This window comes from Parasteatoda tepidariorum, chromosome 9, assembly GCF_043381705.1.
Source record: "Parasteatoda tepidariorum isolate YZ-2023 chromosome 9, CAS_Ptep_4.0, whole genome shotgun sequence".
Classification (NCBI taxonomy): Eukaryota; Metazoa; Arthropoda; class Arachnida; order Araneae; family Theridiidae; genus Parasteatoda; species Parasteatoda tepidariorum.
In genome coordinates, this window is record NC_092212.1 from 70,553,825 (window position 1) to 70,577,521 (window position 23,697).

The window sequence follows — 23,697 nt, forward strand, 5'->3', positions numbered from 1 at the left end:
TATATATATATAATGTTTCTATAATATAAAATGTTTTGTGAAAAGCAGGGCTGGTCTAATTCAAATAACTTGATTTAAGTCATGATTTAAATTGCAATTTGAAAACGCAATTGATTTTTTTCAAAGAGTATTTAGTATTTGGTTAATATGTTAATTGCAATGGCATGAAAGGATACCTGGATTTGTAAAATGATCAACTGTCCTTGAAAAGCAAATTACGGAATGTGCAGCACACTACGAAATAACAAATGAGAAGAAGTTATACTTGTTAACGATCTATTCCAATCACCATCTGGATCCCTAGTATCATATGACCGTTTGAATTGGAAATATTTAAAAAAAAAAAATCTTTCTTGAGCTTTTTATATTTATAAAAATTTCAGTACAAAATATAAGATTTATATCTGACAACATCTTATCTTTCACTCTCTCATTTTTTTTATCATTTATTTGTTATTATTTTTTCTATTGCTTTTGACATCAAGTCAAATGCAAGCTTACAAAATGAAGATTACAAGGGAGATACATTTTTTCATGCAGCGATGGACAAATAGTTATCATTTAAATTAAGAAAAGCTGAAAAAATTGCATTATGCATTTAAAGTTTAATAACTTTTACGCAAATTGGAATTTTGAAATATAAAGGAAACTCACGTTAAGTTCAGAAAATGAAAACGACCCTCTTAACTTGCTGAAATTCAAATCTGTGATTGCATTTCTAATGACTGCAGAGCAGTGCACATATTATATTTTTTGAAAAGAAAAATTGCCTAAAATCACCTAAAATTGCATTAACTATCAAACAAATTAAAAAAAAGGCTTTTGTTAAGCTTGTTAAAAGACTTTTGTTGTTTTGTTAGACAAACACGGCTCTTTCAGCTTATTAAATTTCAAACCTGTAGTTTTATTTCTGTGGCATGCAAAGCAACTAGCATGGTGTTTTTTGCTGGAAGTTTAACAGTTAATAATTTTGTAATTATTTATCGAGTGTAATTTTTTAAATTCATGTTACTCGTACATTTTTCTACATACTTTCATAATATCTAATTTATAAGTAGTTAGTTATAAGTTATAATTTTTGTGTAGTAAAATAAAATTTAATATCAAGTTTAACACTCAGAATAGTGTCAGAGGGTCTAAAAAAAGGAGCTATTAGTAAGGTTATGATTTTTTTTCATATCTGAATTTCATTTTGAAGGTTTTATGCAGGGAAATAATGTTAGAGAATAATACAAGTAAATTATTATTTGAAAAATAAATAAATTCTAAATGTCGATTAAAGTTATGGGGCACTTTTAAATTATAATTTTCTAGGTTAGCTATATAATAATTGGTTTTGCTATTTAACAAATATTTCAATTATCTCAATTTAGTTTTATATTTGTTTAAATGCAAATATTTCTAAAATTTATCAAATATGTAGTTTGTGCATATGAATAATGAAGAAAAAATTGTTCTACCAAGAGTAATATAGAAAAATTGATTTTCTTATTTTTTATATTTCCTGATTTGAGCTAATTTATTCTGCATTTGATATCTAACAAATCGGGTCTTGGGTTTTGTTTCATGAAAATATTAAGCTTAACAGAGCTTCAACTGGCATATGTGAGAAATGGAAAAAAAAATAAAAATAAAAATCTGATTTAAATCATAAAAATCCGATTTAAAATAAAAAAAATTCCAATTTTTTTTTTATATCCTGATTTTTTCTAACCTTGGTAAAAAAAAAAAGAAAAAATGGAATTTTTGATCCTATTGTTACTTTTTCCATTGATGTTATATTCCTCTTAATCCGAAAGATCTTCAGCTTTAACTGTGACTAAAAATATCTTTACTGCCCCCAAGTATTTTTTCCTTAAAATATTTTAAATGTACTTATATGTTTTAACTGAACAGAATGTTTATGTATAGTGTGCCTGTGTGTGTTAATTAACTGTTGCTTTATAATTTTGATTAATTTTTGTCTTTTTTTTCTAATTCCACATTTTTTCAAACATATACTTTAACTGCAGAAAAATATAAGCTATAATTTTTTACTGATCAAACAATTGTGAACAATGTTCCTAATCCTATTAATTTTCATCAAAAGACTTGAAAGAGTTATTTTTAATTAAACCAGTAGAGAGAAAATAATATGCTCGGTATTTATTTATAATATATCTGTTCTAGTATGCAATTTCTCTTATTTATTAATTATAATCTCTTGACTTCAGCTTTTTTTCAATTAGTTGTTTTTTAGTTAATTTCTCATTTCAGTAGTTATTCTACATAAAAATTGTTTTCTTTATCTATGCTTTTATGTTATTTCTCATCATAATGGGACCTATGATAATCTTAACAAAATTAGTTAAGTTAAATAAAAATGATCTTCATTTTTAATATTTGTTATTTTTTAAACTACCAAGATATCCAAAAATCAATATTACTAAACTCTGCACTTTGTTGAACTGAAGACTGTTTCATAGAAAATTGCGTTGGAATTATAATGTGCACTAGATGAATCATGGCATTTATTTTGTATTCAAGAAAATAAATAATTTTTCTACTCAGGGAAACTATTACTTCTAAAAAATGCAGTTTGAATTTTAAATTTTTTCGATCAGCAATATTAAATCCATACAATTTGTAATATTTAAAGAAAACTAAAGGAAAAACAACTCTTATATAGATTATATTATTTTGATATTTAACATTATGGATATATATGATCATTAAATCTAGTCATAACTATTTGTGTGGCATCAATTTATAAAAAAGGCATCTCGAATTTTATAATCAGGGAAACTATTACTTGCTAAAATGAAGTTTGAATTTTAAATTTTTTGGATCAGCAATATTAAATCTATACAATTTGCAATATTAAAAGAAAACTAAAGAAAAAAGCTTTTATTAAACATCAATTCACTAGTACATAAGGCAAGCTGCTCGATTCTATCTTGAAGTACCTTTTGATAGATGAAGGTTGGCATTGTCTAATGGTCTCTCTCCGCAGAACAATCAACTCTTAAATAGAATAATTCTGATATTATTTGTTCATTGTAAATATATTTGTTCATTTAATGTAGTCATAACTATTTGTGTGGCATCAATTTATTAAAAAGACATTTCGAATTTTATTTTTAGATATATTCATAACAATATTTATTTTTAAAAGAATGTTAATTTTATCATACAGCTTTTTAAGAACGTCTGTGAAGTAATCTAAGGAGCATTGAATGAAATTATGCTTTTATGAAGATGTTTTAAAAAATTGATTTTACTGTTGGTGCAAATTTTGTTTCTGTAGTTTCATTAAAGACATGAATTCTTTTAATTCATATTACCTAAATAAAAACATGATATTAATGTTGTAATTTCTTTTTAACTCAGCAGAAGAATAATTCAGTAAAAGTAATGTATGTTACAAATAATAGTTCTTATCTTTAAAATTAATATATTCTTTGCTTTTTCATGACATTTGTAATTTAATGCAAAATTTCTTTGTTTCTTCGGTTATAATATTAATAGTTTAAAAGGGTAATTTTTTTGTTGTAAAATCTCGTTTTTTTCCAACTCTGCCCATATCTTTGTCTTAGATTTTTTTGCATGTAATATTTCTTCTACAGTCCATAATAACTAATACACACTATTTTTTTAACAATGGGATTTCATTATACTGTATTAATTTATGACAGGTAAGCACTGCAGTTTGTGAAGCAGCTTCAGGAAGGAAGATCCACAAAATCAAAATATGGTGGATTTTCATTACAACAGAGTGAACAGAGTCTTTTGTATTATGTAATAATATGTAATAAACCTTTTCAAACCTTTCAAGTTCTGCCAATTCTTACATTCATATTTTTTTGTGATTATTTTTTACTCATCAAACACCCATACTATCGGGTATTCTGGGTATTTCTCAGCATTACAATAGACTTATTCCTTAATTGTAGTTTCTTTCTCAACTTTTTAAATATAAGCAATATTGTCATAAATCTTAGGATGAGAAAACTTGGCATTTTATAACAAATTTATCGAGACAAAAAAAAATTAAGATTTGTGGATGGATGCATGAATGGATGCCACCCTATAAACGGGTGTGACGTATGGGTGTGGCAGAAGTCGAATTCTTGGCCATAGATGGCGCCCCTTCTGCCTTAATGGCATACGTCAACAACTACATCGAGACAAAACTCAAGTTCCTTTACCCGTTTGAATAAAACTTCACATTCAAGTGCTCTTTTAGTTTAGTTCATTCTTGTTTGAAATTTTAAAAAAATTATCAAACTATCTTAATTGCATTAAATTGGGAAAACAAGCTACAAATCTAGACTAAATAAATAAAGAAAAGAAAAACTAACTTGGCATGTTTGTAAATTTAACTACCCTATGACCACAAACATACACATGAAAACTTCTAGGAGGCATTCTTATTTTTTTTCTACTAATAGGTTTAAAAGAGTCTTGAAATATTAATTTCAAGACTTTCTAGCTTTATATTTGATAAGCATTTTAAGAATATGTGTTAAGGGCATTTTTTGCAAAACACACCGACTTTGATTAAAATCCACTTTTTTGAACGTTTTCCGTGAGTAAATACGAAGAATCGGAACAATTTTAGCGGTAAATACTTTTAAAAAAAAAACACCTAATGTTTAACTGCTAAATTTTAATGTTTAGCAGCTATTGGCGCATTTACCGACATTACCACTCTTCCCGTCGGTTTAAAGCACAGTTTTTGTAAGATCGATTAAATTTGCTGCAGATCTCATGCTGATAGATATTTTCAATTTTGAAAAATTTAAAAATAAATTTTCTTCCAAGAAACGACTTCATGACTTATGTATTTAATCCTAAAATCTCAACATAACGTTCAACATGATATAAAAATGTTTCTTCGAGTTAATTTTATGGAAAACGTTCTTCTGATATTGAGGTTTCTGATTAAAAGATATTATCAATCCTACTTTATCTTTAAAATGTTTAAACAGACTTTTAAATCTCAACGTCTTCACGACGTTTAAATACTCGTCTGCTATTTATTATATTTTTCGTATGAAATGCATAAGTTTCATCAAAGTGTCAAATATAGTACGGACAAGTCATTCTAATTGAAGTTTAAAAACATGACGTTTTTGCAATATAATACAGTAGTACTTATGTTGTTTTTCTTATTCGTTACTTACGCCGGCATGACTCTTGGCCAGGAGAAGAATGATGAAAAAAATGGTTTAAATCTTGAAAGCATAGCTTCTAAATTACTTTCTTCACTCCTAACTGTGTATCCTTGGACTGCGAAATTATTCTCACAATTCAACGGGTGAAAGCGTTAATTTTGTGATATTTCCTTTCTTTTATTCAAATCAACAACTTAAAAATGTATTCAAGACTGAATGATGATTCTCAAATACTAGTAAAGTTCCATGTTTTTGCGCTTTGACTGTTTTATTCAAGTTTAAGATTTCTAATTTTGTGTCATTTTCAGATTGCAAACTGGAAGACTTGATATAATTAACAACTTTCTATGTTTTTGGAAAATCAACGTGTATGCGCTGTTTTCTGAATTGTGTGACACACACACACACACACACACACACACACACACACACACACACACACACACACACACACACACACACACACACACACACACACACACACACACACACACACACACACACACACACACACACACACACACACACACACACACACACACACACACACACACACACACACACACACACACACACACACACACACACACACACACACACACACACACACACACACACACACACACACACACACACACACACACACACACACACACACACACACACACACACACACACACACACACACACACACACACACACACACACACACACACACACACACACACACACACACACACACACACACACACACACACACACACACACACACACACACACACACACACACACACACACACACACACACACACACACACACACACACACACACACACACACACACACACACACACACACACACACACACACACACACACACACACACACACACACACACACACACACACACACACACACACACACACACACACACACACACACACACACACACACACACACACACACACACACACACACACACACACACACACACACACACACACACACACACACACACACACACACACACACACACACACACACACACACACACACACACACACACACACACACACACACACACACACACACACACACACACACACACACACACACACACACACACACACACACACACACACACACACACACACACACACACACACACACACACACACACACACACACACACACACACACACACACACACACACACACACACACACACACACACACACACACACACACACACACACACACACACACACACACACACACACACACACACACACACACACACACACACACACACACACACACACACACACACACACACACACACACACACACACACACACACACACACACACACACACACACACACACACACACACACACACACACACACACACACACACACACACACACACACACACACACACACACACACACACACACACACACACACACACACACACACACACACACACACACACACACACACACACACACACACACACACACACACACACACACACACACACACACACACACACACACACACACACACACACACACACACACACACACACACACACANTATTTCATTAATTGATGTGTGTTCCCTGAAAAGAGAATTATTCAACTGATTTAACAAGTTTTATACCTTTTCCCAAAGTCACCATTATTTCATATAGCAACTGGAAGACTTGATATAATTAACAACTTTCTACATTTTTGGAAAATCAACATGTATGCACTGTTTTCTGAATTGTGTGACACACATACATATATCGAAACAAATAATTTTGCCATTTTTTCTTTCTTTCTGAAGTATTTCATTAATTGATCTGTATTCCCTGGAAAAGAGAATTATTCAACAGATTTAACAAGTTTCATACCTTTTCCCGAAATCACCATTATTTGAAGTGTGTCAAGTTTTTCAAATAATTATCTACAAATATATTTATTAATAATAAAGCCTGTTTCTACAACTCCATTTTCTTTACTAGATGGCAGTACAATACATCGAAAAATTTTACTGCCAACTTAGAAATTGTGGTGTTTTAATAACGTTCTAACGAAGTGCTCTTCTAAACAATTTGAAAATGTTGCTTATCATTTTATTGGTTCAAGCTTTTATATGTAATATACAATAGTCATTGAATGTTTATAATTGTGTATGTTTGGAGGAAGGAAACTTAAAACAGAATTAACAATTACCATTGCTTTTCTCAAAGTCTATGCTGGAGGAAATTTCTATAATTTCTTACTACTGTAAAAATCTTGTACAAAAAGATAAAATATTTTTAGCTATGTACGCAAAAAGAGCAATACTTTCTTTGAAAGAATTATAATCTTTTAAAAAAATAAAAATATTTTTTAAAAGTCGATTGCATGTATTGTTTTAGAATACTTTTTTTATTATAACTAAAATTAATCAATTTTTTAAAATTAAAATGATTTTAGTAATTTTTATTCCAAATGCTTTAAATTATTTATCACATGAATGCTGAAATGAGAAACAATAATTAAGAAATAAGATTCATTACATTCGAGTTTTTATGTGCTTTTCTTTTAAACTCAATTGAATATTATAAAATGTTTACGTAATCCTATTTAGTTAAAAGTAAACATTTGTGTTTTATGCAAATTAAGAATTTCATTTTAGTTATATAGTAATGAGTTTTGAAAATTGCTGTGATATATTTTTGATTTAAACATTTCATGCTCTGTTAACAAATTTAGAAATCAGTGATCCGATACTTGCAAATTTTGTAAATATAGATTATGAAATATTTTGAAACAATTTATACATCAAATAAAATTTTTAATGGCCATATCCATTTTATTACTTTAAAAATAATTTTTATAGAAGATAGAATACAGTTTGAAAAGAAAAATTTGTTTTAAATTAGTTTGAATAAATTTAAAAGTTCAGAAAATAATAAGCTTCGTGATATCAATTATTTCCTCATAATTAAAATATTATAATTTTGAGAAGCAAACATTTTTATTCAAATTGAGAAGAGATGAAAAGAAGGTTTCAAAAGAACAATCTTTTGTCAAAAATATGTAACCTCCTTTGAAAAACTTATTATTTTTTGACTCGAGCAATGTCTGAAATTTCATTTTTGCTATTCAATTATTTTTAAATCAGGAATTAATTTAAATTTACCTTTTTGATGCTTATAACTAAGATTGCAGCTTAATTTAGATTTTCAAATCTTGTTTGAAATGATTTTCCATATAAATAAATTATTTTTTAATCGCAATTCTTTTTATATGCAATTTATAGGAGATATAAATAAATGTTAAATGGAGATTCAAATTGATTCAGGTATTTTCTTAATTCCAAACAATTTTCATTTACAAGTTCTTTAAAAAATGCATTGAATTCAAATCTTTAAAACTCATATTTTGGAGTAACGTTTTCTTTTTAGATGAAATTGGGAAACCCTAATTTCAACTATTTTATTTTATTTTATACTATTTTATTTTATAAGTGCGAAATTTTATCTAGATTTTGATTCATACAATTAACTAAAATCTCTAAAATGAAAATAAATGCATTGGTAGTTTTGACGTTATATGTTTAAGAAGTCAATGAGTACACTTTGCAATGAAAAATAAACTTTTTTTTGTAATTTATAAATTACAGCCAAAAATATTTAAAATGATTTTCATAGTAAATTTTATATAGCTGAAATATGTTGTTCAAAATACTTTTGAATTTGTTATCCAAAAAATGAACACAAGTTCAAAAGTTATTTGAAAGGAAAGAGGAGGAGGGAATTTAGATGATAAAACTTGCTGCTTCCTGCTTATGAAGCCAGAAAAATTTATCGTTACAAGTTCCGAAATTAGTTACAAAGTTGAACAACAAATAGTTCTACTTACTTTCAATTTTTTTTTAAGGATCTCCACTCTAAGCTGCTTTAATACTTTATAAACTATTCGAAATTTAAAAGGCTACATTAAACAATTTTAAACCTTAGTTAGCTATTTAAACACTTATAATTTTAATCCGAAATAAGTAAACATGTAAATTTTTAACCCTACATAAAAAAAAAGTGACTGCTGAGTTTATTTAAATTTTGAAACTAATTTTTTCGTTCCGGTACAACAGACATTCTAGTATATAACATGCAATAAGTATTGTATCCATAAAGTTGAAAGAAATAGCATTGATTTTCAAAGGAAAATAAAACGTAATATAATAAAGGAAATTAAAAAATCAATACATAATTAAATTATAAAAGTGACAAGTAAATTTTCACTAAATAATGCGATGAAAAAAGCAAAACAAACATGAGTGTTTGCTTTGTTTAGTAAAATAAACATTGGAGAAATTAATTCAAGCTTGCATTATAGAGTAAATACGAAAAAAATATATTGGATAAAGCTGAATAGACTTAAAAGAATCGGTTAATTTAAAGATAGAGAATCGAAGGAAATAGTACGAAAATAAAGATAAAAAAAGTTCTCGAAGTAATGAAAAACTGAACATAAAAGTATGGTTATTATAAAGGAGTTCAAATGGGTTATCAGATATAAGAACTTTAAAAGATGAAAGAATTTTTATAAAGTAAAGAAAACGAGTTAAAAAAATTAATTTGTGTAACATAGTGCAGAGAAAAGTACTTTTTAAAAGTAGAACAGTAACAAGATCCGGGTTCGTTGTAAATTAGATTTTAATTAGTTCCGTTCGGAAATAAAGATTAATTTCAGAAAAAAAAATATTTAAACTAATTATGTTTTTTTTCTAGTAAAATCATTTATTATTAAGAGTATGTGAGAAAAAATATCGATGATTTCTTACATTTTAAAATGATTGAGGTTAAATAAAGAGGCATGCGAGATATTATTTAAGGAAAAGTTTTTTTTTTTAATTATTAATGTGGCGCTCAAATTTCTATTTCGTTCGCACAGTGTACTATTAATTAAAAAATACAAATAAGTAAACAAATTTAAACATATTCTTTTATTTGCCTGGATGAATTATGTATGAAAACTTCATTCAGCTTCAAGAAATGCACTCTTTCTGCATTATAGCATATTTAAAAATAGCTGGTTTTCAAATTATGTTTCCTAATTTTTTAATGGAATGCTTGACGATTTCCTTTCTAACTTTGACGATTGCATTTTAGAGAGAAAAAAAATCCGATCGTTAAATCAAAGGTAATTTGAAATGAAAGGGGTTTTAATTAGTTTTTACGGTGGTATACTACCAAAAATTATGTGCCAGAATAAATGCAAATTTAAACATTCTTTTCTATTAGAGTAGATGAACTATTTAATAAAACTTCCATTCAACTGCAAGAAATGCTTCTTTTCTGCATTATAACGCATTTAAAGAAATACTGATATTTCAAACTTCATTTTCTAATTTTTTAATAGAATATTTGGCCAGGATAGCCTGGTTGGCAGGGAGCTGGACTCACGTTCGTGAGAGCAGGAGTTCGAATCCGGCCGGCTGAGGACTCCCCGTGAAGTAAATGGTGACTGGTGCACGTTAAATTAGTCGGGTCACAAAGTCCTCCATGTTCCCAAGTATTATTACATCAGGGGGTTCTGAATTGATGATTGGTCGTTCACTGGTTCAGGTCAAAATTACGATCTGTGGATGTATGAATGGGTTCGCCCTATAAACGGGTGTGACAGAAGTTGAATTCTTGTCCATAGATGGCGCCACTGGAAAGGAAGAACAATCTCACCCCTTGCCTTAATGGGCTACGACAACAATAGCAACAATAGAAAGTTTGCAGCTTTCTTTCAAACCTTGCATTTCATAAAGAAAACCTGATCATTCAATCAAAAGTAATTCAAAATGAAACAGGCTTTTCTTTGTTTTCATGATGTACTGCAAGTAAAAAATTGAGTACTAGAATGAATGCATTTTAGAAATTTTTTTTTCTATTAGCACAGATGAACTATTTAAGTAGATATTCAGTCAATTTCAAGAAGTGCACCTTTTCTGCATTTTAGCATGCTTAAAACTAATATCATTTAGCGTATGTAAAATTATTTTTACGTTGTTCTTTCTAATTTTTAATGGAATGCTTGATGTTCTTTCAAACCTTGAAGATTGCATTTTAGAATGAGAAAATCCGACCATTAAATCAAGAGTAATTCAAAGTTTGACGAGTTTTCCTTAGTTTTTATGTACTACATAACATACTAAATAATAAAAATTTGTGTACCAGAAAAAAACTCATTTTAGATATTTTCTTCTATTTGCACAGATGAACAATTTAAGAAAATTTTCCTTCAACTTCAAATGCACCGTTTTTGTACTGTAGGAAGTTTAAAGAATCGAGGGTGAAAAATTGTATTTACATTGTATTTTCTAATTTTTTAATTGCTGTTGTTTCTAATGCCACTTGCCACACGGGCAAGCAGGCTTGGTGAAACCGAGCAAATTTAAGGCAGAGTGTACGTTTCTTGTTTTTTAGTGGCGCCATTCTATGGCCAAGAATTCATCTTCAGCCACACACACGTCACAGCCAGTTCTTATAGGGCGGACCCATTCACACATCCATTCATTCATCCACAGATCGTAATTTTGACCTGAATCAGAGAACGATCCATCTCCAATCCAGTACCCCGAGAGGTATTGATTTGTTATGGGAACATGGAGGACTTAGCGACTCGACAGATTTAACGTGCATCAGTCACCATTTACTACACGAGGAGTCTTCGGCCAGCGGGACTCGAACCCACGAACTCTCGGACATGGGCATAGCGCCCTACCGATCAGGCTATCCCGGCCTAGTTTTTTAATAGAGTGATCTTCTTTCAAACCTTGAAGATTTCATTTTAGAATAACAAAATCAGACCATTAAATCAAAAGAAATTCAATGTGTAATGGGTTTTTCTTAACTTCAAACAGTAATAAAATTTTTTTTCTTCCAAAATGAATGCAGTTTCGACAATTTTTCTATTAGCGCAGATTTTATTTTACTGAAGAATCTTTTTTGCTTTCTAGTATAAAGGATGCAACCAATGTTTACATGCGTACGTGATAAAAAAGCGTACATGAAAAAAAATTATTTTCTAACTATTGTTTCTAAATCTTTAATTGGAATGCGTGACGTTCTTCTTCCAAACTTTAAATATTGAATTTTTAATGTTGAAAATCCGATTTTTAAATGAAAAATTGTTTAAAGTGCATCTTTTATTTTTTTTAAAGTTTGTAAAGTATATTGATGCAATATAAAAATCAGAATTAACGTATTATAAACATCTTATCTTTACGCGAAAGAAATCTGCTTTAAAACTTCTATTAAAGCTCTAAGAGTGCATCTTTTCTGTGTTCTAGAATATTTAGAGAATCGTAGATGTAAAATTGTTTTTCCATTCTGTTTTCTAATTTTCTTTTTTTTTTCTTATTGTGATTTCTGTCGTTCTGCTCGGCAAAATTTTGCGAAAAATTTAAAGCCTCGTTTTATTCTCTTAACGAGAGTTTGAAGGTGATTACATTCTTCTTATTTCCAGAAAAATGCGCTTCCTGTTCGCAGCGAGGTTTTTAATGGAAGAAGGAAGAGAGAAATTTTTTTAAAGCATTTCATTTTGATAATTAAAGACTTGAGCTCAAAAGAATTTTTCACAAATACTGGTATATTTGAATTTTTCCTAAGAGGATAGCATAAAGTTTTTCAAAGCGATATATTTAAAATATATAATCCTATTTATTTTGCACTTCATTAAGATGTAAGTTTTAGTAGCATGAAAAGATGGATATTTTTTTATTTTCTTAGAAGAAATATAATGGATATTAGATTATTAAGAAATTTTTTTATTTAAATTTATGGTAATTATCACGTTTTTGTTAACTTACTTTCGTTTTGATAACGATGAAATTCTGCTTTCAATTTTTTTGATCATTTTCAGAACTGAAGTTACTGAATTTTAACTAAGTTCCTTGCCGTAATGAAATAATTTTTATTCCCTTTCTGACAAATGAAAGCAGAATTTATAGTAATTCATCATCAATCTCAAATTTCAGCCGCTTTGTGATTTGCAAGAATATTAGAATTTTAAATGAAACTCTATCTGAAGGACCACACAAGATCTCATTGTTTCCTGATTTCTAAATGCTAAATATATCTCTGTATTAATGCCTGAAGAAATTCGTTGTTAATTAAAACTGCGACTGCTGAAAGATTAGTTAGATTACTAAAGTTTTAAGTGGAGCTTTGACTGAACGATATCACAAGTCGCAGCTGTTTAATAGTCACTAAAAACAAAATTTATAATTATTATTTTTTGGCCAATTAGATTTTATCATCAGAATTTAAACTCCAAAATTCCGGAAAATTACCAAATCGAAATTCAGGTATAGTTCGTACACCAGAAGTTGAGACTTGGCTCCACCTCCTGGGACGCAGAGTTCATTTCAGCGCGGGAGTTAGAAGAGAAACATCTCCGTTGTTGAAATTGAGACAACCCTTAATTTGCGCCAAACTTTCTCCANAAATTAACAAACTGCTGTTCTCCCAGCGAAATGCCTCATAAAGGACAAACTATTCACTCAAAAGAAAGAAATATCATAAAAAATGATGCAAAATATCATCAAATTTATGAAATATTTATTGTTAAAAAAATGCACATAAAGTTTGCGAAATAAATATTTTTGCCAAACGATCGCCAAATAGCAACATTGTTCAGGATTGCTCACAACCTTCTCCCGAAAATAGCGAAATAGTATCGTCGCATACCACGTGATGTAGGCGGAGCCAAGTGCCAACTCTTGGTGAACGAGCTATAATTACCAAAGATGTTTGCGAAGATGTTGCGAACTAATGCTGCTTAATTAGAAGCATTAGTTTGCCAAGAAAATTAAAGAAGCATTACTATGCTGTTTAGTAGCATTAGTTTACCAACAAAAGTAAGGCAGTTTTAGTTAGTCAAGAAAATTAGAGCAGCAATACTATGCTGCTCAGTTAGCAGCATAAGTGTGCCAAGGAAATTAGGAGAACATTAGTTTACCAACAAAATTGAAGCAGTTTTAGTTAGCCAAGAAAGTTAGAGCAGCATTAGTATGCTGCTTAGTTAGCAGCATTAGTTTGTCAGGAAAATTAAAGCTACACAAAAATATTGCCGAATTTTGAAATCCTAAAGTTTATACTGGAAGGTCAGCCGAAATTGGTGGCTGAGTGGTTAGCGCGCCTGACTGTGGAGCCGCTGGTCGCTGGTTCGAATCCTGCTCAGGGCATGAATGTTTCTTTCTCTCTGTGTTCTACGTCCTTTCTCCTTTGTGTGTGATTGTATGAATGCAACCGGCCCTATAAACGGGTTTGTGGTTGTGTGACGTGGGCGACGCTGCTCTACCGCCGTGGCTTCGCCACAGATGCCCACTGGGTAACAAGAAGAGAGTAGCAGTTCTGGCATTTCTGTGGCCAATGGGACAACCACCAAGTGCCCGCCATTTAAAAAAAAATAATACTGGAAGTTCAATGAATTCTACCTGGCAAAGCAATCTTTCGTGAAACGTTTTATTCCGTTTGATTAACGGAATGGAATTAAATTCCCTTTTCACGCGCGAAATTTTCCTATTTCATTTCTTATTTCTCGTGTAGAATTTTACTATTTCAATTTCACCCGTGAACAAGCATTATAGAGTTATGTCCAGTTATCGCAATAAACATATAGATTTGTGTAAAAGTAATTTAAATAGCCGCATCAACTATTCAGTGCGTTAAACTTGTCTGAATTAGTAATTTTTTTAATAACTCGTGATTAATAATATGCTTAATTAAGCAATATTTTCACCATATTCTACAATTTATGAAGAAAGCATTACCTATTTACATTTTACTTAATTGTCCGTGTGGATTTGTGTCAAAAAATTAGTTTGAATTTGGTGTGTTATGTATTATGATAATATATTTACACTGGGTATTTTTGTTTCTCACTGAATTCTTTAACATGTAGGGATTTATACTTATTTAACACTTACATCTGTGTCGATTTGGGTTGAAAAAGTATTTCAAATAGTTGTAGTAATTCCGTACGAAAAATTCGTTCGAATTAGTAATATTTTTTGCGTAATGTTCATAATACCTACACGAATATTTATTTTCCATACCACTTTTTTCAATTTTCGAAGAAATTATTAGGGATTTCTGCCTATAAAATATAGATATAAATGTGTATTTAAGTTAAAAAAGTAATTTGAATATCCACAGCAATTTTGTATTTAAATCTACTATATATTCAAATATAAATAATTTATAATAATATGTTTATACAAATATGCAATAATATTTTTCACTGTGGTCTTTTATAGAAAGTTGTCGCAACAGTAAATTAGAAAAAACCTTGGTAATTTAAAATAATAGTCTCTAACACAAATAAAACAAAATACTTTGCAATGCAAAGAAAGCAAATGTGATTCTCACGCTTTACAAAGTGTTAAAATGGCTTTCTGCTGTATTTCCGAATTTTCATATTGAAAAAAGGATTACGAAACAATACTCTTCCTTAAGAAGTTCACATAAATATTCATTAGATTTTAACAAGATCATATGAATATTTATGAGCTAAATATGGCATTGTTTTCTATCTTTCTTACATTCGTGCATTAATATTAAAGAAAGGCTGTTGCGAAAAAAAGGTATTAAATTTTTTATGTTCTTAAAAGAAATAAATAAATTTACTACTCTTTGACCTTTATTTATCCGGAATGTTTGAAACGAAAACATTTCTTAAATAATGGTAAACTTTTTCAAATTGCAAGTAATTTTAAATGTTTGAAAATACCCCTATATTCATCAAACGAACGAGAGAGCTTTGTAGTGTAACACCTAAATTAATTCTTTCACCTTTTAGTAATGAATAATTATATCTATAATCACACATAATTAAGTTGATCACCAGCCAGCAATAGATAGATTTATACCAGTTTGTCTGTCAGTGAAATGAAGGCGGTAGTGTCCACTGTGCAATGCTGATCACATTACCACTAAATGCATTCTTTCACTTTTTAGTATTATATTATAATACAAATAAACACACATAATTAAGTTGATCACCAACCAGCATAAGTTCAATTGGTTCCAGTTTGTCGGTCAGTTAAATAAAGGCGGTTGTGTCCACTGTGCAATGCTGATCACATTACCACTAAATGCATTCTTTCACCTTTTAGTATTATACTATAATTCAAATAAACACACATAATTAAGTCACCAAGCAGCATAAGATCGATTGGTTCCAGTTTGTCGGTCAGTTAAATGAAAGCGGGTAGTGTGCAATGCTGATTTCATTACCACTAACGAAATCGTAAGGCCTTTAACTCTATAATCTTCTAGAGCACAATGTTGTTGCACGGGAGCCGTGGTAGTTCAGGGCATAGAGCGCTCACCTCCCAATGAAGTGGCAGGGTACGAATCCCAGCGATAGCTGGTTGCTATGAATTCCGCACCCGTCTCTCAACGACCACAGAGCTGACGAAAAATATCCTCAGTGAAGGACGGATCTTGAGTTAGAGTCCCCTTGCCATCAGGCAAACTTACCTCCATGCAACACAAATGTGGGTTAGTTCCAACAAAAAGTCTCCTTGAAGGCAAATTCCTCCTTATACTTGATCCTGGATTTCCCTTGTTTTCTAGATTGAGGTCAAAATTATAAGGCAAAGGAGTAGAACATTGGTGGTCAAAATTGGGTCGACTGTTCAATGACGGTTTAAAATTATGAAATATTGTTATATCAGAACTTTTGTTAACACTAATATTTTGCGAAACACTTACATTTGTTACAAAAAATGATTAAAAAAAATAGTAATAAAAGTATGTATGGCAAAATAAGAAATTATTAAAGTCACATGATTTACTACATTGGAACATAATACTAAAAGGTGATCACCTCACGGCATCAAAAATGAAGAAACTTATAGTAGTGTTATGATTGGTTAAACGTTAGCAATAAATGATTAATTAAAAGTTACTAAATTGTTAGGTTTGATTTAAATTGCCATTGAATACTTGATAGCAGTTCTAGGGGAAAATATCCCTTAAAATATTCTCTGAAAAAAAGTCCGTCGTAAAGAAAACCATCGTAAAGTTCGAAACGTTCACCAAAAATTTTTCAAATCTACTATCAATTTCAAAACTTATTTACATTATTTAAATAAAATGGATACATTTAAATTCTTTAAAATTAACGATACAGTATTCAAGTAACTAAATTTTAAAAGAAATTGTACCATTTTTATTTATTTTAGGAATTTGAATAAAAGTCTATTTTTTCAGTCATTTTTCAGACACATTTGATTGTTTCAAATATTTAATACATTAATAAGTGTTCAATACTTAAAACAAGACATAATTGATAAGATATGAAATACGGAATTGTTACTAAAATAAATCTCGTACTCATGCGTATTAACTGAAGTTTCATCATATTTTATCATTTGCTTTTAATATAAAATTAAGAGTTTATACAAATATATTTAGAAATTTCATTTCAAACATGGTGTTTTTGAATTTATAAAATTACTAACAGTTAAAAAAATAAAAATAACTTCGTATCCTAACTGTTGAAAATATGTGCTAAGTACTGTTAAAGTTCATAAAACCACATAGTTTAAAATTTATACAGTACTGCATGCATTACTATTCAAAATGCATTTGTAAAAATATTGATACTTCTGGAACTGAAGTCAGAACAAATGTGAAACTGTTCATTGTTTCCTCACCTATAAATACTCAATGTTTTGGGATCCATTCAATGAAGTGTGCACCGCAAATATCTAACGAGCTTTCACGTCTAGGGAAACTTCAATACATAGACGTAAACAACTACCAGCTTAAGTTCTGTCTACTTATCAACATTTGTATTAATTTCCTATCATAAACTCCTGTTCCGAATGGCTTAGGGATTTGGTGGAAGGCCAGACAATTAAATGTTGGAATAAATCTGTTTATGTAGGTCGATGGTGAAGAGAATTTCACCGTTTTACCATTCGACGTAATACAAGTAAATTTACGTCGTAAACAGTTCTAAAGGATAACGGGAAGGGAATATTTAATGATATTTGCAATAAATATCTAAAAATTGTGATTTTATAACTGGCCATTTTGAAATGTTAGCTTAAGGATATTTGATCGCCCGGAATTTGCTCAAACACCACCTTTGTTTTATTTCAAAAACTGTTGCTTGGCATTCAGCTAATTTGATTCCATTACAAATTCTTGTTTTTATTGATGAAAAAATTCAATATGAACTCAAATAATTAAATTTCTGTTAATTTAGGAAATTAGGGGAACTTAATGATTTTGAATAATTAGGGGAATCTTGTCATTTTATCACTGGCGCGTAATATGATTAAATTTATATATTTAACCGTTATAAGAAATAACACAAAGAGTAAATGTTTGGATATCTTCCTAAAATACCTTAAAAATATATAGAGTATTTAAAATTGGCATTTTTGAAACATCAGCTTAAAGACCAAATTTTGAGATATTTGATCAGCCGGGTTTTGCCTCAACACCACCCTTGTCATATATTTTATGGTCTCTATATCAAAAACTGTTGCTTGACATTCAGCTAATTTGATTCCATTACAAATTCTTGTTTTTATTGATGAAAAAATTCAATATGAACTCAAATAATTAAATTTCTGTTAATTTAGGGAATTAGGAGAACTTAATGATTTTGGATAATTAGGGGAATCTTGTCATTTTATCACTGGCGCGTAATATGATTAAATTTATAAATTTAACCGTTATAAGAAGTAACACAAAGAGTAAATGTTTGGATATCTTCCTAAAATATCTTAAAAATATATAGAGTATTTAAAATAGGCATTTTTGAAACATCAGCTTAAAGACGAAATTTTGAGATCAGCTGGGTCTTGCCTCAACACCACCCTTGTCATATATTTTATGGTCTCTATATAAAAAACTGTTGCTTGGCATTCAGCTAATTTGATTCCATTACAAATTCTTGTTTTTATTGATGAAAAAATTCAATATGAACTCAAATAATTAAATTTCTGTTAATTTGGACAATTAGCTGAATTTAGTGATTTAGGATTATTATGGATTAGGGAAACATGTCATTTTATCGCTGGTACGTTATATGAGTAAATTTACATTTAGCAGTGATAAATAAAATGAAAAAGAATTTTTTTTTGATATTTTCCTAAAGTGCCTAAAAATATATAGTGTGTCTATATATTTTTAAGGAGGCATTTTTAAAACATCAGCTTAAACATCAAATTTGGAGTTATTTAATCACCGGGTTTTGGGAGAGTTAATTAATCCCCCGGTGATTAATAAAAAACCATTGATTCATCACCATTTTTGATCTTGTAATAAATTCCTAATTTGAGTGACGGGCTAAAAATTAGCTACTGTTCAAAGATTTTATATCAAATATTGCTGTATATTCACCTTATTTGTTCCTATCCTTAATTTTCCTTTTTTTCAGCTTTCCCTTTGTGTTTATTTAGTATTTTTGTGGAATCTCTTATAACTCCAGAACCGATTGTGTTAGGGCTCTGAAGTTTGAACATTGACTACAAAAAATAGTTTTATACTCTGATCCCAAAAGTTTTTTAAAAATCTAAGCTAGTTCGTTCGGAAAAGATGCTTAAAAAGCGTTTTTTTTCTCATTACTTAAACATGATTCATTATTGTACTGTCATAAATAAAACTGTTGACGATTCTGCTTAAGATTTTATTGCACGATCTTCAATGTTTTACTTTGTACTAGCTCAGACACTAACATGAATGACATAAGGACCGGTGCTACGTCACTAAATTAGTATTCCTAACGTTATATGAAACCACGTTTCTATTTTGTTTATAGTTTTGTATTTAAAACGTGTTTCCATAGAGCTAAATATCTCAAAATAATTGGTAACCGAAATAACGAAAAGTAAGTTATGTACTAAAAAGCAGAAACCATTCTTTCTGTAATGTAGCTTAATCAGTTGCATTAATTTAACTCATAAATTTGATCGCTATTCTCATAGTAACTAACCTCTATCCTTAAGTTTCTATAATCTATTATTAATAGAATAGTTCTGAAAATTTATATAAGCTTTTCTCTATAGTTATATGTGATATAAGTGACAAATATACATCTGACCTGATATCTAGTTTTATTGTTTATCAAATTTAGAAAGATAAGAACAACAAGAAAAAAAAGTGTAAATAGCAAAATAAAACGCAATTAAATCTTAAGACGGAAAAGTATAAAACAAAGTGAATTTAAAAAATTTAAATAAACAACAACTTTTATGTGATTTAGTGTAAAATTTTTTTTAGTGCGAAAATGTAAGAAATAAAATATTTAGTGTAACTTATAAGAAAGGGTTGATATAGTCTTAATTAATTTTCCTAATAATTTTCCATTTCATCTTAAAATGCTTTCATCTTTTTCTTAAAATGTATTTCAAGAATTTCTAGTAAATTTTTTTAAGAAACCAGAGTAAAAGTATGTGGTTTTCGAATAACAATAAGAGCCTCAAAGAAAAAAAAAAACACCAAATTTTCTTCTGCTTCCGTTAAAATTGCATAACATTTTAAGATAAAATTTACATAAAATTAACACATTATCAGTAAAATTAAATGAGACTATATCAACTTTATTCTCTATCGAAGTTTTACTCAATATTTAGTTTTTTACTTTTTTATTCAAATTTATACAAAAGTTGTTGTTTTTTAATTTTATAAAAAAGAACATTTTATTGCATAAAAACTGAACATGAACTTAAATAACTATATTATGGGTTAACTTAGCTTATGTTGACCGATTTCTCTTTCTAAGCTTAGGAATTTCGCCATTTTATAATTGAGGCGTTAAATGAATGATAAATAATAAATTTACATGGTAAACAGTTTCACGGGTATACTTAATAAAATATTAAATTTTATTAAACATGCATAGAGGGCCTTCTAAAACTGCTTTTTCTTGGATGAGTTACAACTGTGCATATTTTATTCATCCAGAATTTATTTAAACATCATAATTTTCCATATGCCGTAGAGATCTTTGATTAATTTCTGATGTTCTTTCATTTTGAACCTATCATAAACCTGTTACCGTTATTTCCTATCTCGAATTAATTAAAAAAAAGAACAACTCAAGGCATTACCCATTGAGTTAAATCTCTTGAACCGATAGACCAATAGAATCATAGACCAATCGAAGATCAAGAGTATTTATTTCCATTTTCCCCTTAATGACGATTAGATCATTGGTTGCATTTTGAGAATTACTGAGTTATGACTAAATAAAGGAGAAAATTAGTTCTCCCTGAGAGTTATTGCACATTGAAGATAGGTCGTGCTGAAGCAGAATGGTTCTTGTCCGTACTCTTTTCTTGTTTTGACTGAAAATCTGATTTCATGCACATAAACCGTTCTTCAGCCATGATCTTCAGCTCTCTCTCAAAGAGAATTGCGTTATTGTTTTGAATGACGAGAAATAATTAAGACGAAAATTAAAACTAAATATTTTTTTTATCTCAAAAAATAGCAAACTTATTTTGGAAGATGTTACGCTTCCTTAGTAAAGAAAAGTTTTTAAAAGCAACCTTAACACAAGTAAAGTTGCATCATCAAGAATTCCTAAAAATAAGTCAATTTGCATTGTAAACAGTTTTAAAGAATAACGGGAAGAGAATATTTATGAAGATATATTTTTAAAATTCCCATAAAAAAATGAAGCGACAAAGTACTTACAGTAGAGGTCGCAATCAAATATTTGAGCAAAAATAAACTCTGGCTAAATCTGACGAATCATCGGGATTGAAACTTGAAAGAGTTTTTAATAATTGGTTTACAGTTCGAGTTCTGGACATCAAACCAGAAATCAGCTGCAGCTAAAGATATTCAAGAATGTTAATGTTATGTAATGTTAAAGAATATTCAAGCAATGTTAATGTTTCTCACTTTCTTTATAAACAAGAATGGCTACTTTGTTCACCAGATGAAAATTTAATAGATTTTCCTATTTGTTAGCCTTATAAGTCTTTGATAACAGTAAAAATTAATTTTGCAATAATTGGAACAAAATATCAGCAATTGATATCTACAGTTTACTGATATCTACATACTGATATCTACAGTAGAAAAGTTTCAGACAGTTCTGCATCTCTGTTTTAAAGCAATAGATTGTAACTTTGAAAATTTGTAAATATTTTGCAGGCAGTTATGTTTCCCTGCTTTTTTTAGCATATTTGTTACATTCAAACATGTATTAAAATTATGGTGTGTTCATGCCCAAAAACTTGTCATCCTCTATTATTTTATGGCATTTTAAACAATTACATTCAGAAACAAGTAGGCTTATGTGGATATTTCATGAGGGGAACAGCAGAAATTTGTCATTGTTTGTGAAATAAGCAATTTTATTTAATAAATAACGTAACATAACATAACATAACATAAAATAACATAAAATAACATAACATAACATAACATAGCATAAAATAACATAACATAATATAACATAACCTAAAATAACATAAAATAACATAACATAACATAACATAACATAACAAACATGTGATAAAGGGAAGTACAATTTTTGATTTACTATCAGCTAAGCACATCAATTGCGCTTTTAAAAAAGTCCCCTGTCTTCCGAATAACTTATAAAATAAGTATATATACCTAAATTAATTAAATTTTGATTAAAAGCTTTAATTCCCAGTCTTTCTTAATCCAAGATATTTTAATTAATTTTAATCACATCTTCCTCGATTCAACCGATTTCGATTTTATCCGCACTTACATATTAATTTGTGACTCCTAATGAGTATATTCTTTTTACAGCATTTTTGAAAAATACATTAAAATATATGTTAAAAGCAGGAGCTACGAAACACCCTGCAAATCTTTTACTTAGTCGTAAACATTATTTCCAGCGTTTTTTATAACATCCAAAGTTTAAACAAAAATTGGTAATTAATTATACGCAATATTTGTAAGAACCTGCTTATAAAAATAAATTCAAATATAACAATTTTAGTTAACATCTCTAAAAACTGCTTTTTATGTTTAATATTTACTTTTGAAATACTAATAAGAAGATGCCCCTTATAAATTTCTCTTTAATTGTCAATTATTTAAACTTCTCTGAGTTTGAGAATTATTCTAGCGAAAGCAGGAACGAGGTTAAACAAATTGAATGAAAAAAAAAGGATTTAAACGTTAAGGTCAACCATTCGAGAAAATTAGAATGATTTCCTTTTTTTTTTAGGTTCATTTCATCAATTTAAGTGAAAAAGTTGAGTGCTTTAAAAATATTTTTGTTTTCTATTATTTAATACGTTCCACTTCAGCTGAAATTTTTTTCTGTTAAAATATGTTATACGTATGTTTTGGTTAATTTATATCATTTAAAGAAAACATTGTAAACATCATTTCCAAAACTCGAATTTTTTTATTTATTGTACTTTTCACTTGAATTAATATATTTTATCACTGACATTTGCTGATGGCTCTAATAGAGACTTCAAATTAAAAAAAATAATTTTTTTAAGACACATTTAATTAGAATTTGTTCTGGTGTGAAATGAAAC